General features: G+C 41.7%; 1 protein-coding gene across 2 annotated transcripts in view; it reads left to right on the plus strand.

Annotated features, from left to right (window-relative positions):
• Positions 1-18227, plus strand: part of znf469 (zinc finger protein 469) — a 114099-nt gene that overhangs the window by 57847 nt on the left and 38025 nt on the right. For both annotated transcript variants that reach the window (XM_026311169.2, XM_026311170.2), the window contains one exon: positions 15283-15488. The gene's annotated coding sequence lies outside the window, so the exon portion shown is untranslated. The remainder of the gene's footprint in view (positions 1-15282; positions 15489-18227) is intronic.

The following is an 18227-nucleotide window of genomic DNA, read 5'->3' on the forward strand; positions in this document are numbered from 1 at the left end:
TAAACAGTCACGTAACAAAAAAAGGTCATTGACGAGAAGAGAAAACGCCTCTCTAATTTCATGCCTATGTGATTTCCAAACATAAATAATCATTTATTGTTTATTTTTTCACATGCTCAACTTTTGAATGATAATATAGTTTTAGGGCAATTTGTTGCTGCATTTTAGCAAAAGTATATGGAAAGATATATGGCATGTACAAACATGATATACTGTCTGGTATGTTATGGAAACATTCTAGAGATTTGCGTACATGTCAGGTTATAAGCCTGAGGCACCAAATTATCAACCGTAGCCTGTAACCCATCTCAGCACTCTGTCTGAACTAGCGAACCAGGGGCGGGGGCGTGACGATAATGATCTTCTGACAACTGCTATGACTTTTCTTTGTTTGAAGGGACATAGCTTACTTAACAAACCATATTTCCTGGTCGAAGCTATGGCCATTCTGTCTCTTGTATGAATTTTTGGTTTATTATTTTTTGTTGAAATTTACAATCCGAGTTGAGTGTGGTACAAGCTGGACTCCACTCACCACTTTACCTGATTTAGATGCCATCCAGTTGAGCTCATAAAGCCTCCCAGCAGGGAGGATAAGCAAGGATGCCAACAGGGGATAAGGCTAGCGTTACACACACACATAGTACAGACATAAAATCACATACTGTACACATCCACGAGCACAAGCATACAATTTTAGTTCCACTCCACTGTGAGACAGGGATTTTCTAGATGTGGTTTCATCTGCAACAACACTGCTAGTAACAGTGAGGACTAGCTGTTATGAAACCTGTTTTGAGAGAGGATGCTGTGTCACTTTAGCCACTGAAATTTTGGCAGTATATGCCACCTCTGCTGTACTTGTTATTGAACAGGTCAGGTGTAACTCAGTGGGTAGAACAGGGCTCAGTGTTGATCCTCTAAAATGCAGCACCTTGATGTAGTATTTTTTGCAGAGTCAAGTCCATCCCACAGCCCATATAAAGGGAACAAGAGGAAAGAGAGGTTTGGATTGAACAGGAAAAAGATAGCATTACTGATATGCATATTTTTTTTATCTGTGTACGTGTCACAGTGGTTATCATAATAAGCATTATGCCTTTATGCCTCTTGTACCGGGATCCTCGCAACTGTGTAACACAGCTTTTTTGAGTTTACTGTAAATGAACACCACAGCAGTTTGCTGCAGTCTTTGTATAAAAAGGGTTACTTGTTCACAACTGAAGCCCTGACAGATGTATCTATGTGGAGATTAATGCACATCACTTTTGCCAAAAGCACCTGCTAAAATCAATGTAAAGAAATCAGACATTTGTCTACTGATATTTTTAATTAATAAATACTGTATTGTCACTGCAATAACACTGTTTCTTACACAGACTCTCTAGCTTCTTTATTTAAAAAAAGTATAAAAAGTTAAAGTTAAATTAAAGTTTCTGTTAGGCTGAAAATGGACAAATGATTCTCTGTGGGTCAAGTGAGGACAGCAGTCTTCCCAGCACTGAAATCACATTGGGAGTGTGCTTACTAAGTAGAGATACAGCATGAAGGATGAGAAGAAAACAACAACTTTCACCTTCTGGCCATCATCCTAGCCTTTTTTTAATCTCTTGAGCTAACTCAGTGAAAGGAGGACAAAGATCTACAGAATTACTTTGTTCTCATCTCCTCCTTTGTAAAAATGTAAAAGGGAGAGAGAGAGAGAGAGAGAGAGAGAGATGATACAAGCATGCACTTGTATGTGCAAACGTTATCATCTTTAGAAACTAATAGCACTGAAGTTTCCTTCTGGATGACTGCTGGTATGGGCGTGTGCATGTGTGGATTTGTGGTTGCACGGCTGTGTCTTAGCGTCTGTATCTGTGCATGTATGGATGTGTTTGTCACAATAGTAAAAGTGCTTAACTTCTTGTGGTTGCAGCCCTGTGGTCTCATGGACTAGATGAACTCAAATGTCACTCTCTCTCTCTCTCTCTCTCTCTCACACACACACACACAGACACGTGCACGACTCAGAACACCTCAAGGTGACTCACCATGGCAGGGTGCCCAGTGTGTCACAAAACCACACAGCTGTACATTCCCAGACTCTGAGTGGGATTAGATTAGCAAAGTGGAACACTTGCATCTGTAGGCAGTGGCTGTGTGTTTGTCTGATTGCTTCTGTGTTTATTTGTGTCTGCAAACGAATGTGGTCTGTGAGTCTCTTGCCAGCATAAGGTGTGTGGGAATGAGCATTCAGCAATGGCTGCATTTTTATTAGACTATGAGAACGTTCTCCAGTGAGCTCCCACAGGTCAGCATTTTATGGTTGCGTAAAAGGCTCTGTGTGCCACATGCCCGTTTTAGCTTTAGTATATAATTTGATGTCTTCACCCTGAATGGCATCCTTTGATTTGCAGTCATTTATGGCTCAGTGCTGCCTTAGTGGCCACAGAATAGAATTTTCTTGACAGGTTTAATTCATAAATGTAAGAGCACTGCAAAGTACTGACACTACAGGTAGTATGGTAGCTTCATGTCTCCTCTACTTTGTGATGCATGCATGACAGATTTTTAGGCTTTGGCATCTAATGTGAATGCTAAATCAGCTGTCAGCAGGCTCACTTTCGTTCTGCATGGCCATCCTGCCTGATGTGAGGGTTTTGATAAAAGAAGAAAATGATTGAGAGTGTCAGCACAGTCTGAGTGTTTCTCTGTGTCACTGCTCAGCATTAATTTGGTCCATAAAGTACATGTCAAACATGGTCAGTGCTAGCTGTTTTGAGGCCGATTTAAAAATTATACCATAGTTGTTTCTAGTGGCATTGTGGTTACAGGCCTTCTAATGAGAGCCAATGTCTCCCATAACTCAAGGCAGAGATTTTTAGCGACCAGAAAACCGAGTGCAAAATAAAAGCAGCATATTCCTCCATAGGCTGGTGAGAAAACCGTGAAGTCAGTAAACCTGCAGGAGTGGCTTGAGGAGTTTTTGTTGACACACTTCATTTCTACTGTTCTGTTCTACTGTTATTTCTACTAAGATGAGAGATGGGGAGCTTTAAGGCCACTGAAGCCATTGTACGTGCGTGCGTGCGTGCGTGCGTGCGTGCGTGCGTGCGTGCGTGTGTGTGTGTGTGTGTTTAGCTTACATAGTGTTGAGTGTTTGTTGAATGGACACTGTGGATGGTGTTGAAAGTGGGCATATTGCAGAGGCTTGGTGTTGATAACCTAGTGTACTATTCCAACAGCCTACTAAACTGCTTACCATGAGAGCGTTGAGTTTAAGTTTGAAGCACTAGAATGACAAAGAGAAGGGTGGCAGATACAGCAGAGGAAAAGTACAGCAGATAGGGACAGGGTGGGGGGATTGAATAAGCAGTCATGTGCTGAGGGAGGAAAGAGAAGCAGGATGCCACCATCTGTTAGCCACATGCACGCCCCACAGCAGTCACATAAATCTCAGCTGTGCTCAGCAATGCAAGGCTATATTCCACCAGGCTAAACATGCGCTGGCTAGCTACCTTGACTACAAATGTGCAGCTCACGCATCATACAGACCAGGGTATACATTAAAACCCCTTCTGCTACAGTATTTGGGCTTAAGATGAAACACAGTCAGGATGCTGGATCGATCTGGGAGGTGTAAGAGAAGTGTATTGGAAACCATTTCTACAGTGGGGAGTTGCCCTATTGATGAGTTGCTGTAAATTTAATTAACAACTTGCCAGCATGTAGTGAATTAAGAAAGATTTGGTAGAACAGTTACACAATCATTTTAAACGTGCTACTGTCACAGTAGATCTCTGAATTATGGCTCCTAACTATTGGCTAGAAACTTGTAGGAAAAATACTGCAGCTAGGCAATGGTTGATTTAAAAGTTGTTTATAAAGGCAAAGTTCTTCTGTTCTTCTGGTGTGGTCCCTTGGCCCTCCACTACCCTAGAAACAGTGGATGTGCAAATACACAGGACATGCACGCACAGACACACGAGCACCCACAGCTACAGGTCACCAGGGTTAAAGTCAAGCTCAAGCAGGGAAATGTGTGTATGTGTGTATGAGTTGGGTGGGCTGAAGTCTTGCATGTTTGATTCTTGCCACCTGCCCCTACCTGGGGGGGGGGGGTGTGTTCCTCTGATCATTGGAGATTGGAATGGTAGATTCCATGTTAATGTCGAGTGTCATGCTTTATTCCCTCTACTGTTCATTTTAAAGTGCACTGTAGCACATATCAGCACAAAGAAATTCTAAAACTTACTAAACTTTTACTATTCCAGATTATTTTGCATTTTCCTATAAAATTTCTTGCTGATGACACTTCACATTAAAAATTACAATGTTATGAAAGAAATGCCTATATGGAGCAGTAGTAGTGTAGCTTTTAGTTTTGAGTAAATTGTGAATTGTCTTGCATGTGTGGAGTTTGTCTTCATGCTAAGAGCTATAGAATATGAAAGAAACTTGGTCATAAAAAAATCATATTTTCCATCTTTGGACTACAAACACATATTTTTGGCTTTTTTGGCCTGATTGAGATCGATTGAAATCATTGCTGGTGAAGAAATGATATAATAACATAGCGGCCACAGATGAGTCACCACTAATTTCACGTTCTCCTTCAAACCCGCTGTTCAGTTGCACCGTTCAAGCACTGCTGGTGCACAGAGCAAGGCCAATGAGAACACTTCATGACATCATAGTCATGAAGTGTGGCAGATGGATGGGGGAAAGGGCTCCAGAAAAAACATCAGAAACACAGAAGCAGGAGTTAAACTCTTGTTTCATTATTCATCGAGCGACGATTGGCGGAACTGGTTAGAGGGTGCCATCCAGCGAGAGGTCCTGCATACAAGGCAGAGACACAGTGATACTTTACAGTTACCATACAAGCATAAAATAATCACAGCCCTGGAGAGTGTCATTGCTGTTCGTCCATCATCAGCCTTTCATCAGCATGCTTCTCTTATGAGGCTACGAGAACCGCAGCCAAGTGGTTGCTTGCCCTATCCTGTGTACATGAAGTAAATGAAGGTACATTTTTTGAAGAATAAAGGCAGCACTGCAAAGGGACTATGCATCTGACATATTGTTCCAGTGACTATTGGAAGACAGCCGATTAATCTCCAGTTTTCCAAGTACATTAATAAAATGGCCATCTGATGAAAGCTTCGGCATGTGAGGTTGCTCTTCGTCCAGCTGGTGTTGCTCCAACAACAAAGCCAGCCAGCTGCCCAGATGCCAGTTAATCCCCAGGTTTAGCTTCTTCCTGCTAACTCTAATCTGGTTTTACTGTTATCAGAACACATATCAGAAATACTGCAGCTAGATGCTTCTCTGAATGCTGAAGAGATTTATAGCACTACGTATTATCAGGATGGGCTGTTTATGCAGCCAGTCACATGCTCAGTCAGCAGCTGCAGTACAGGGACAGCTGTGATTTCCTCAATCCCAACTACTGATATTGTTGCCAAGCCAGACTAGTCACAGCTGGAGGAGTCTCATCCATACATGATATGATGCAGCTTACATTCTTCAGAAAACCAAACACATTTGAGGGATATTACCTTAAAAATGGTTGAAATAGAAATGAGTTCATAGTTTTTTTAACAGGTATTGACTGAATCTATTCAAGATCATTTAGGATTCAGACAAACTGAGGGTTTTTTTTAACTTATCTGACATCATTAGATCCCTCACAGACATCCCCCACAACCTTATCAAATATTTTGTTCAATGAAATTAGATAATTGGGTATTTTAGGGGATGATCAAGAGAAAGTTAATGAAAAAAACACTAGTGTCATGCTGCTACTGGCTATCCTATGTATCTGTCTCACAAAGCATAAAACTTGTTCATCTTCCTTTGCTGAATCTCTTTTTCTCTCATCTGCGTCTTCCTTTCATCCTCAGCCAGACGTTTTTTGGACATGTAAGATGTAAAAAAAAAAAATTCAGGAAGGAGAAGAAGAAAGAAAGGACCGTTCTAAAAGAATATGGCTTGTATTAATCTGGAAATATTGCTTTACCTCATCTGAACTAAATTACTGGCCTGAACTCACTGTCCTCAGTGAGCAGGCGGAGCGCCACCGGCAGCCCAGATGGGCAAAGAGTGGTCAGCAGATCTGCCACCGTGACTATGGTGAGCACATGAACCCCTGGGTTGTCAAGCTCTGTAGCTGTCCTTTTATAAAGTGGATCAAAGGTGTTTCTATGTTATTGTTGGGCTCAGATTTTATACTGGAGGCAGTGCCTTGAGAGGAGAACGTTTTGAAACTCTCTTTGTCCCGTTTCCTGATGTTTTGGTGGCTTTGTGCATGTATACTGTTAAGAGATTAAACAAAAATGTGAAGATAATAAGAGGTGATCTGTTATGGTACAATATTAAGGCTATCCTTTTAGTTTAGGACAGCATTTGAACAATTCCATGGATGATTTATGGACACAGTCAAACTAGTGTGAGATCCAAGTGCACGTTGCTGGAGGCCATGAAATCTGCAGTTAGACGAGTGGAAGCTGGCTTATGGTGCGGTGAAAGCTTGCCAAGGCTTGTGGTTTCCACTGGTAAGGAGCAGAAGCAGGCACAATTGACTGCAGCTTCTCTCACTGCTACACTGAGGAATTTAAAGGTGTGATTGCATATGTTGCAAGTAAACATGGGCGCATCTGCTTCCTCTCACCCATAACTAAGCAGAACTGACACACAAAATCTTCACTGTATAGTAAGATGCAGGATCCTCAGAGAGTCCAGAGAGAGATATATGACTGTTGCATAATGTCAATGGCCAGCGGCATTGAGTCAAGCAGGACATGTTGTTGTGATTGTTCATAACTCCACTTGTCAGGCTTGAGGGCCCCTCTGTTTTCGAAATGCTTTATAACTGTGAAAAGGTACTCGTGGGACACACTCACATCAGGTGAAAGGCTTTGTTGCATCAGTCTCCTGTCCTCAGAAGTGTACTGGTGCTTGCCCCAGAAAAGGGTGAGCAGAAGGATCAGACTTTGTTTTTTTTAGGTGTTCCTGACCACAGCCGTGGACAAAAACCAGCAGGAATGTGACAATAGTTGTGGGTGACAGGAAGCAAAAATGCTGTGTGGCAATAATTATTCTTAAGTGTATAGTATTTGTGATAAACAAACATTAGCTCAAATTAAAAAATGGGATTACAGTGGCTGAGTAAAAAACAAACTGGACAGTTGTTGTACCTGTAGTAGAAAAAGTTCCAATAAACTAAGGATTAGACATGAATTGAGAATTATATAACCTGTATTAATTAAACTCAGTGTAGTACACACAAACAGCATGATGCAGCATCACACTAATGATGTGGCTTGCTGTCAATCATCAATGTGTGATAATTATTTTAATATTTCCATCCTTTCATCTTTTATTCAGCTCTGACCAAAACTGTGGGATGGGTGTGGTACAGAGTAGCATGGATAGACTATGAATAAAACTGGAATCCCCTCTAATTGTGTGGCATCAGAGAAATTGATCATCCCTCCTCAATCAATTCCCATTCTACCTGTGGCAGTCATGATAACGAAATGACAACACACAGTCATCACAAGTTGACACATATCAGCTCATTAGGATACATCACTGTCATAATATGATCCAGTATCAATGCACATTATTAAACTGATTAATCCCCTTTACTCAGAGCTCAGTGTGAGCTGCAGCATCATGATGCCACAGATATGTGTAGCACTTCGCTTGTCCCTCCTTCATAGGTGGCACTGGTTCCGGTCAGTGTCTCCAATTTTCTTTTTACATTCAGTTACCTTCAGTTGCATATAGCCGACCTCTGACCTCAGGAAACACATCCCCGTGGGAGAGCAAAATGTGCCTGTGAGAGGCCCACTTGTGGGCGGTGGAGTGGTTTTATACACAGACTGGCATTATCTGCATCTCCTGCTACACTCAAAGGACAGGACCACTAAATATACCCTGTAAGGCCTTCCCAGGCTCCTTTGGGCTGGGGAGATGTGGCCGCTGCTTGGGCCTAAGGCCAATGACATGGCTGCCGACCTCCACGGAAAGTATTTTTAAGGTCAATTACAGGGTACCGTGCCTTTAGATAGCCGACTGGTGCTGAGGAGGCCTCATATTAAAGGTTTATGTGGAGAAGGACCAGAGAAGTCTGCCTTAGCTCACCCCAGCTCCCATTGTTACCACACACCCACTGAGACAGTGCACTGAAGGATTCATCGGGTGATGTGTGCATATGTTTGTGTGTGTACTGAAAGAAAGTGTCAACAGTTATCATTATTATTAGGGATGTATTACTATTAAAATATACAGATACATATATTTGTTAGGGTAACAGCCAGTGCATCAAGAATATGAGATATTCTTGTGAATTTAGCTGTAATTTGAGGCTACATGGTATGTCATTTTCCAACAGATAAGGTGATGATTTATCAAGCAGCTACAGTTCAACAGAATAAAAATTATATTTCCACGGAAGCTTATACAATGCTGGTCTCAAATTTGATAAGCCAAGTCTGTGATTTAATATTTATCTGGAAGCTTAACACTACATGAAGCAAACAGGAAAGCTTAGGCTTAGCTTTTTTCCAAGTCTGTCATAAAATGCTGCTCACAGGCTCGGATGCTTGTTGAACACAATGAATGAATACAATTGAAACTTGTCACAATTGAGTGACTTGTGACCGTAATTGTCGCACATAGGTCCTTCCAGACATGATTCCCCTGGAAGAGATTGAGGACCAAATTCAGAAGCAAAGATGCCTCAGCTACTTACAAAATGACATTTCAGCAGGCAGTCAGGCTTCATCATGTTGGGCAGGAAAATAGTCTCAACAGAGAAAACATGTAGCTTATTCAGACGGATAATAAACACAGAATAGCAAACACACTTTGTTGCTCATCGAGGGCTTATCTTAATCCTGTGCTGCCACACAAACTCACACAAGCCTCATTCTCTCTACACAGGCCACACATGCAGACCCACACAGCTGACCGACACTCAGTATAAATGAATATACGGCAAGATGATTTTGGATGATTCGTTCCAACATGTCTCCAGTCGGCCATAAATACAGGTCTGTCAAAATGTGTTCTACCCCACAGAGAGGGGAGTGGTGGAAGGTACAGTAGACCCCATTCACCTCTCTGCGTGTTTGGAGGGGGCAGAGGGAATGTTGGAGTTGGTGGCTTTGCTCTTCATGAAGAGTGAAGTATTGATGCGACAAAAGTGAGGGGAGGATTGAAAGGCCTGTTTGTGCAGATGAGGGCTTGGCATCTCTGTGTTTGTTTTGCTGTGGCTCTGCTGCAGTTCAATGGCAGCTCTATTAACCACCCTTCTCTCTATTTCAGCCCAGACACTTTAATCGAGCAAAATAAAGAAGATGGAATCTGAAGAGGAAACATTGATATGTGTTTTAGTATTTAACTCTATCACTTTATCACTGTGTTCGAGACATAAATGACATTTTGAGTCAGTTACCCTTCAATTAGCTGCAGTTTGTACTGAGACGCCAGTCTAGTGAGGCACAGCATAGTGATTATCTGGTTTTCACTGTGTGAACATGATTAGCAAACAATCCACCTGATTTTTTTTTTTTATGAGGGATGATAGCGTAATTTTTACTATGCTGTGTAAAGGAGGACATGTTTGAGAAAAAATGCTGTATTTTTTAATATCAAGTGTAGCTATGTAAGACATTTCCCACAGGTTCAACCAAGATATACATTTTTCTTTGTAAATGATATTTGCAAGGTTCCTGTGTGTGAAGATTCACATTTCAAAGATCTCAAAAATGGGTAGGAATCAGTGTTCCCAATATGTCGTGAGGCAAGGTGAAGGACCAGTGTGTGCTGGCTCCAACTTTCAGACACAAGACTGAAGTTTGCAGACCTGTAATTAATGTTTGCTGTTTTATCTACCCATAGCCATGTTCTTTCCCAAATGTCAAGTCTTTTAGTTGTCTTGCTCTAACATTACCTTGGTATACACCTATTTGGTCTGCCTGATTGGTATCTGCCCAGATACTGACCTAGACCTGCTGGGTGCATGACTGGTCAATATTAAATACAGGTATTTTAAATTACAAATTTTAATATTTCCACTGTGAATTACATTATTTCAGTCACAGCTTAGTTGTATCTTAGGTTTCCTTTAATAAAATGATCCAAATGAAGTTGCACTGGGATTTGATCTGTACTGGATATCAGCAGATACCTTGAAGTTCTAGAGAAACACGTAATTTGATGGACCCCTAACCATAATCAGCTGAAGGTTTCAGTTGTCTAACCTTAACCATACTTGAACCATAAGAGTATTTTCCTTACTTTGCCTTCCTTATCTAAGTTGGTAAGCTGGTGCAAGCATATTGCAGGCAGTGAGTTTTTTAAAAATAGGATTTAACATAATCCAGTTACATTAAGTTTGTGAGGGACTGGTGAATCAACAGACAATGGGATTTTATTTTCCCTCAAAAAGTGAAAAAGACACAAATTATACAAAACCGGGCCCATAAAAAAGGTCAACAAAATAAAACCAGACAAATTAATTTAACACAATCAATTAACAGAATAGACCAACCTGCCACCTAAACACAAAGGGGAACATATATAATGACTGATCAGACCATTGTAGACACAGGGGAGTAACACAAGACAAAGACCACTAACAAAGTATAAACACACATAACAGCTAGTCCTTCAGTTACAAAGAAACAATACACAAATAAATAAATAACCAAAACCATTATGTGAAAATACTAATATAAACTATATAAATTACAATTTCCAAAACAAAAAAATACCCAATCCCCCTTGAAGAGGAAAGCACTTGGTGCAGTCTAGTTGTATTTAAACTCTGCTTCCTGGAGTCCTTCTTTTGTTCTGGCCCCACAGGACGGCTCCACCAACCAGCCACCTCGTTGGCACTGATAGCACAAATTAAATCAAACTAAATGTGTGTGCTGCATATAGAAACTAATGTGCTGTCAATGCCAAATAAACTAAATATGCTCCATGAAACAGAAAATGTGCTACTTTCTGTGTACAAAACATTAAAGTGCACCACTTAAAGTCAACATAACTGAAAGAAACGGACTTATTTGTTAACTAGAGAAACTAAGGTATGTAGTGCATGAGGGTTACTGATATTCAGTTTCAAGAAATATTTGACTATTTTAGGACAAGAAAATGAAAGAATATGCTTTTTTTTTTTTTTTTGTGACCAAGCACTTAGGAAGAGCCTTTTCCCCTTTTTTCCCACTAACCTCCCCATCCCACCTAACATTCCTCCCAGCATAATCCCCCAGACCAGGTCTCCCTGGGAACATCATCACTGTTGGTCCTCATGGCGGGGCGAGTACACATCGCCAAGCTGCTAAGTCTACACTGGCTGGGGTGCCCCGTGTTTGCCCTGGGCGAGAGCATGTGTTCATGTCCGCTGGGTTCTCTGGGTCAGAAATGGCACACCAGGGTGTGATGGACTCTGCCTATCACTGGTCAAGGCCATTGTAGGTGTGAAATTCCTGGAGCTCAGATTAGCCACTTATCCCAGCAGCTCCGTAGCCCTGAAGCTGCACAGACAGAGGGAAGGAATGGATGTGTTTGACCTTTTGGTTAGCCACCACCGCCTGTGTCTGAGTTCAAACCTCGTCTCATTTTTCTGGGGCCCTTTCTTGTCTGAGTGCACAGCCACATAATGCATTCATAGATCCAGTCCATGTGTTTGCAAATACCACGTATTCCTTCTGTGAAGCCTTAATATCATTGTTTTTATTTGACATTTCAGGTGTGCAGCAGGCAGGATTTGAGTCACCACATGTAGCCAGTGCCTACACTCAGTGCCCTTAATTGACAGTTACAGGAACACTGGAGTTGGTGGCTATGGGGAGGCCTTTCATCGGGGCTCTGGGTGTGTCACCAACATGACCTGGAATGACCCTGAGAAAAACATTTCTGTTACTGTAGTTTACAGAAAACTTTTACCATATATGTCCAGCAGGAATGATTTTTTATAAACCACAGGCCTAAGGCTTGATCTTTTCTGAAGCATCTTTAGTCCAGTCTTGTCCAAGAAGCAGTTCTTGTTACTACATTAATGACTGTGTGTGCACCAGCTACTGTGGCACTCAGCCAGCCAACACCTGATTACATCTTCCAGCCAGGCTGCACTGATTCACCCTTTTTTTTCTTTGAGTGTCAGAATGAGTTGCTAAATATTGTCCCTCTGTATTTTTCAGAAGAAAACAGAAGCTGTCATCTAGGTTCTGGGAAGATGAACATAAATAATAAATATCTGCCTGTATGCTGCCTGCTGCCTCAAAAAGGTCACAGTTTAATTACTTTTTTACCCAGGTGCTACTCCCTGAGGTGCTGTTAGACTACTCCAAAGTCAGTAAAACTGTTTATATGTTGAGCATGTATGTGTTTTTATGACTTCTTCTAACTAGGAGAGACAGAGAACAAGAAAGACAATTTAGACACATTAGGTGGTTGAGATAGTGAAGGGATGGGTTTATGGGTAACATATATATATATATATCTATATATATACATATATATATAGATATATATGCCTTATTTAATGCCTTATATAAGCTAAAATATTTGTTTTGACTAGTACAACTAGTTCCTGTGGGATGATGGGGTTGTGTGTTCTGAAACTTGCTTTGTTTAAAGTTCACAGTGGTGTTTAGTCACCCATCTAGTCCCTTCACCTAATATCTCAATCTTGTTTGTAATATGCAGATTTTGTAACCAAGAAGCATGTGGCTTTCTCTTGACACATGCAACCAATGTTTATTTGGAACTGAGTTCAGTTTACAGTAACAGAAAAAGCTTGAAAAAGAACCACAACCCCAGAAATAAGCAAGGTGCAGTCACTTTGGCTACAAAGGGTCATCCTCTCAAAAACTGAAACAATGAGAATGGTGATAGAGATGTTGTGTAAGAGGATTTACACCAAACTTTGTTTAATCCTAGTGTGTAATTACACTCTATCAGCTCAACTCTGCCTCTAGTGGCTGGATATATTATTGTGTCCAGCCAGTAAATTCCACTTCAATCCTAAATACCAGTTTTGGATCCTGTGGCACAATCACATCGTTTTGCTATAAAGCGTGATGACAGCCTGTCATTACTTTTTAAATTTTCCTCATTATATCACCACTTTGTACTATTTTTAGCTATTTACAATTGTTCTGGTAATGACAATTCTTCATTACATAGACAGTAAATAAACAGGAGCTTTTAGATGTTGGATTAGTCTTTCTTCTGTCACAAAAGCCTCAGATTAAAGACATAAAGCACCACAGAGGGGCTGTCCGTGTTTCTGGTTTTGGAGGATTAGTGTTTCTTAGCTGTAAAGTGCACTGTAATGAGTTTGTCTCGCCTTTCTCTGCCATTCCTCTACCAACCCAGTCTCTCAAACCCCAACCCCAGACCAGGGCTTTCATAACCTACAATGAAGGCAGCCCATAACCTTAAGTACTGTTCTATAGACCTGTGTAAATTGGACACCATTATGCCACAGAGAGGATCTGTGTAGGTGTTAATGCTAGTGTGGGAGATCACCAGAGATCTATATAATCCCTGCTTGCCTCTCTTGTGTGCCGCCAGAATGTGCTCCTTTTTTTTTATTACATCATGCAGACTTTTTGGTCTTTTGAAACTTTTATGTTGTTTTGTAATGCAGTATTTGTGTCTCTTCCAGCTAGTCTTTACCACAAAGAAATTTTAAAGAAGTGTTAATGTATCTGTAGCTTGTATTTCTTCACTTAAATGCAGTCCTGTCCTCTTCTGAGAAACTACTTCAAACAAGACACCATATGCAGGATTGGTTGCTGGTGGGTGCAGTGATGTGCTGTGGTGGTGGATCTTTTTAATTTTCAGCTTAACTGTCAGGCTATGAACTGAAAATTGACCTACTGTGTTTACCAGCAAACAATCTAACTAAGATTCTTGGGAAGTCACTGCTTTGGAAGTTTTGCTGTTTTGTGTCAAGGCCATACAGAACAGTTTGTCCTCTGGTGAACCCAAAGTTGAGTGAATTCCCCCTTGCCAACACATTATTTTTTTTAATTACAATTAGATCTAAAATGCCACTTTTGCTTCTCTTTGTACTTTACACTTCTGTTTCTGTGCTGTGCCCTGGTTTAATCTGGTAGACTTGGCAGAGGCAGAGGTTTGTGTGTGGTGGCACTGGGGGCAGGGTGCAGTGCTTGCCTGAGTTGAGCGTACCCAGCCCCTCATAATTACAGACAGTAAACAGCTAGTGCTTTTAAGACTATTTTCCCTGTCTGATGGGGAGAGAGTTCACTTTGGCATCAGAAGAAAAGACAGAAAGAGTGAGAAGGAGGGGAGAGACGCCAAGAAAATGAACAGAATGTGTTATCTTTACTCTGGGTGTTGAAACGAAAGCAGTTTGCCATTAGCTGGTGAGACTTACATACAGGTTTACAGAAACTTAACCACACAGACACATTTCATCCCCAAAGCGCGACACATCTAAACACATGCGTCTCTTGAGTGACAGATTTTTTGAAGAATTCTTTCTTAGAGTAAGTCACAGTTTTCAACAATGCTTGATAAAATGTGCCTCTTCTCTTTTTACTTTTCTCCCTAAAACTGTCACTGTGCTCACCCATCTTGCTCAGTGTCAGTGTTTTTCTTTCCATCTGCCTGTCTGTCTGTGTTCTTTCCTCTGTCTGTCTCATCCCTCTTTCTCACTCAAGTGAATCTCGGCTGCCTCACACCCTTCACCTTATCCAAATTGAATTCTCCACATTTTCCTGCCTTAATTTACTTAATTTTCATTTAACATCCCCCCACCTTGCACACACACACACACACATACACACACACACACACACACACACACACACACACACGCACACACTTTATCCTTCTTTATGACATTTTCAGGTCCTTCACTGGCAAAACAGAACAATTCTGAGGCAGTGTACTTATTGTAAACATTCAAAACAAACAAATAGCAGTTCGTGGATTCAGACCATATACTATGTGCCAGCTTTCTGTCTCTCCATCTCCTTTCACATCTCTCCCTGTCCCTCTCTCTTTCTGTGCACTGCACAGTGTTGGCAGTCAGTAGGATGGGAGGTTTTCTTTGGCAGTCTGCTCCCCCTCTCTTGGCTGGGACAGGCCCTGGAGCGTGCTACTGGCTAGGAGTGTGGAAGGGAGGAAGGGGGTAGTGCAGAAGGAGGGGAGGAAGGGAAAAAGGACTTGGGAGGGGGGAGACTGGAGGGGTGTAGGCGTGGTCTTGCAGCTGGTAATGAAGTCTTCTCTTTTCATCCTCAGAAGGCAGAGTGTGAGCGGACGGGCCCAGGCTCTGTGCGGCTCCACTGCTTTTGCTGCCTGTGAAGTCTGCTGACTGCTACGCTCTGCGCTGCCTGTTTGTCTCAGTGCTTGTCACCCACAAAGAAGTACAAAGAGACAAAGACTGAGAGAGACCGCTACAGTCATGAGGCTTTCCTTTGTATCGGCTCCACAGCATTATTCTTGAGGTAAGGCTGCAGAATGTCTCCTCCTCATGTGCTGCCCCTGCCTGTCTCTTACTGTCTGATTGACTGGGGGGGGTGGGGGTTAGGTCCCTCCCACTTTTAATGTGCATGTGTGTGAATGCAGTGGTACTTAGATGTGTGCTTGTGCATGTGTGAGTGTGCACACTGCCTATGGATGGAAGCAGATTGAGTGAGCATGCAGTAAAAGGCTTTTGTTTATATTTCTTTAATGCAGTAGGAACTTTAGTGACAGATGACTAGAGGTGACTGTTCAGTGATAAGTCTTTCAGGTAACTTTAATATAACTCTGTTGGTTTTTATTGTCTTATTTCCAATGAGCTGTTAAGTGTTACTGCACTTGAGTGTGTGTGGAGAAGTTTATTTACACTGCTCATTGCTGTTTAACGCAAATGGATGGAAGAGGCTATTGGTGCTCATCTCTGTAAATAAAAAGGACAGGACATTGTCTATATTCATCTGCAGCGCAGTGACACCAGGCTTTGAAGTCATTTTCAGTGGATCTGTCCTCCTCCCCGCTGGGCAATTCAGATCCGGCCTGCAACTCATTCACTTTCATCCACATTCCCTTGGAAATCCATCCATCTGTATTCTTGCACTCACCTCCTTCCTGCCCCATTCAGCTCTTGCACCCTGATACCCTTGGGTGAAGCCTTCACCTCCTATCATCACCTCCTGTACACTCATAGACAGTGTTTCTACAGTTTTTCACTCCATCCCTGCTAGTCTGACACACTACTAGGGAACGGGTCTTTCCGATACCTCTCCTGGAAAAAAAAAACTTAAGCGACTTTCCATTAGTTTCTTCTGAGCTATGAGAATTATGGTTTCCCAAATGAATAGTGTACAGGAGCCTGGCTTAATTGAAAAAACACAAGCATGGTCTGCCATGAAGGAGACGGTCCTTGTGTCACTGCTGAACTGTGTGAATGTACTTTCCAGAGCTGGTGAGGGGGAGAGGGAAAATACAAAGAGAAAGAGAGAGGAAAATACAAAAAAGCTTGAGATAGAGGAATAACAGAGGCCTGAGGCAAATAAAATTATGAAACAAAACTATGGAAAATCAAAAAAGCTGACTGAAAACATTGTGGGTACTATGCAATGTAGATTTGGAAGTGAATGAGAGGCATCATCAGGAGACAAAAAAATTATATAAAGCCCAGAACCCAGAGGAGAAAGAAAGCATTGCTTTTTGTATGTGTGTGTGTGCATGTGTGTGTGTGTGTGTGTGTGATGTTCTAGTTTGGCTTCTTCTGGTCTGTCAGTCATGTCATTGTGTATAAACAGGGATTTTAGTGGGACAGAATTGCAGAAAGAGGCCATGATGAGACTGTTTGCTGCTCATTAAGTCCCAATGGGCAACAATAACACCCACAGTTACATCTATGCCAACACTGGATCGGTCTGCTCAGCCCCGAGAGTGTCTGTGTTACAACCAGATAACCAGAAAGTTGCAGAATTTCCCATATAAACAGCACTACAGATGACTTATCAATACCTGCCCCAATATGTTTTATTGTGTCTGCTTCCCACTCCCTTATTTGTCTTCACCCCTCACAGTTTCTCTCCCACTCTCTCTGCTGTGCTTGTGTGTCATGTTTGTGTGACAACCCCATATGCTGATGATTGAGACCCTGTCATTGGTTCAGATGGCACATTTGTCGCACATATGTTTGCCAGCAGCTCCTGTTGCTGGGGCTGGGAGGGTTGCAGGGGAAAGCATCTCTTGTTGACGCCCTCACTGAGTGGTTCATTTGTTTGTCACAGCACCATGACCCCTGACCTTGCTACTACCTCCTGCCTCTCACACTGTGTGTAAATGTAACTCTAGACTCCCTGACAGCCCCCTGCCCCACCATCGCCACAGTGCCACTCACAGATGATTACCTGGAGATAGAAATATGGAAAGATCAACATTTGCAACAGCAGGACTTAGTTAAAGTAATTCTTTAAAGGAAACATCCATGGGGATCCAGTGATGAAAATATATGCAGGCAGCATGACTTCACAATAACCTCACTAAATGTGTGTGGGGGGGGGGGTTAGGTTTAAAGAGAAGGATAACCAGAGAAGCGTTATATAACACGCCAAAGAGTCTCCTTTTTAATATTAATACACATTTGCATTTCCATTTCATCCTTACTAGAGAATATTAATCATAGCTCAGATTTAGTTCAAGGTCTAAGGACCATGATAATGGCTTTAAGGTTGGTTTATTATCAGTTCAGCAGGCACTTTCGACACTCATCATAGAGGTTACATGGCACAGTGGAGGTTATTCATTCTGTAATTCCCACATTGAGCGATAAGGTCGTGACTCCTGACCTCTCTGCTTCACTGCTGCCAGGGCTGAGCTGACGTTCATTCGCCTCCAGTAGTAAAAGCTGAACAATGACTTTAACATTAGAAGAAAATTCAGACTAGCTTTGATATTTTTTACTGATATTATTATTGAGTATTTAGTTCACACTGCTATGCTCATCGAGATAAATATATACATAATATTTTGTCGCCAAATCTGTGGTCCTACAGAGGCAGACAAAAACGTCTAAACACTAAACACTTCTGTCTCATCTCGCACTCAATGTGGTCAATGCTAAAAAGAGCCAAGTGCATTTCCTCAGCAGTGCTTTCTAAATATGCATTGGTGTCTCCATATTTAAACATCCCTAGAGGCTGTAATATTAGCTTATATTTAGCTAAAACTGTGACTAATAAACTGTG

The sequence above is a fragment of the Mastacembelus armatus genome, chromosome 6, assembly GCF_900324485.2.
Source record: "Mastacembelus armatus chromosome 6, fMasArm1.2, whole genome shotgun sequence".
NCBI classification, from domain to species: Eukaryota; Metazoa; Chordata; class Actinopteri; order Synbranchiformes; family Mastacembelidae; genus Mastacembelus; species Mastacembelus armatus.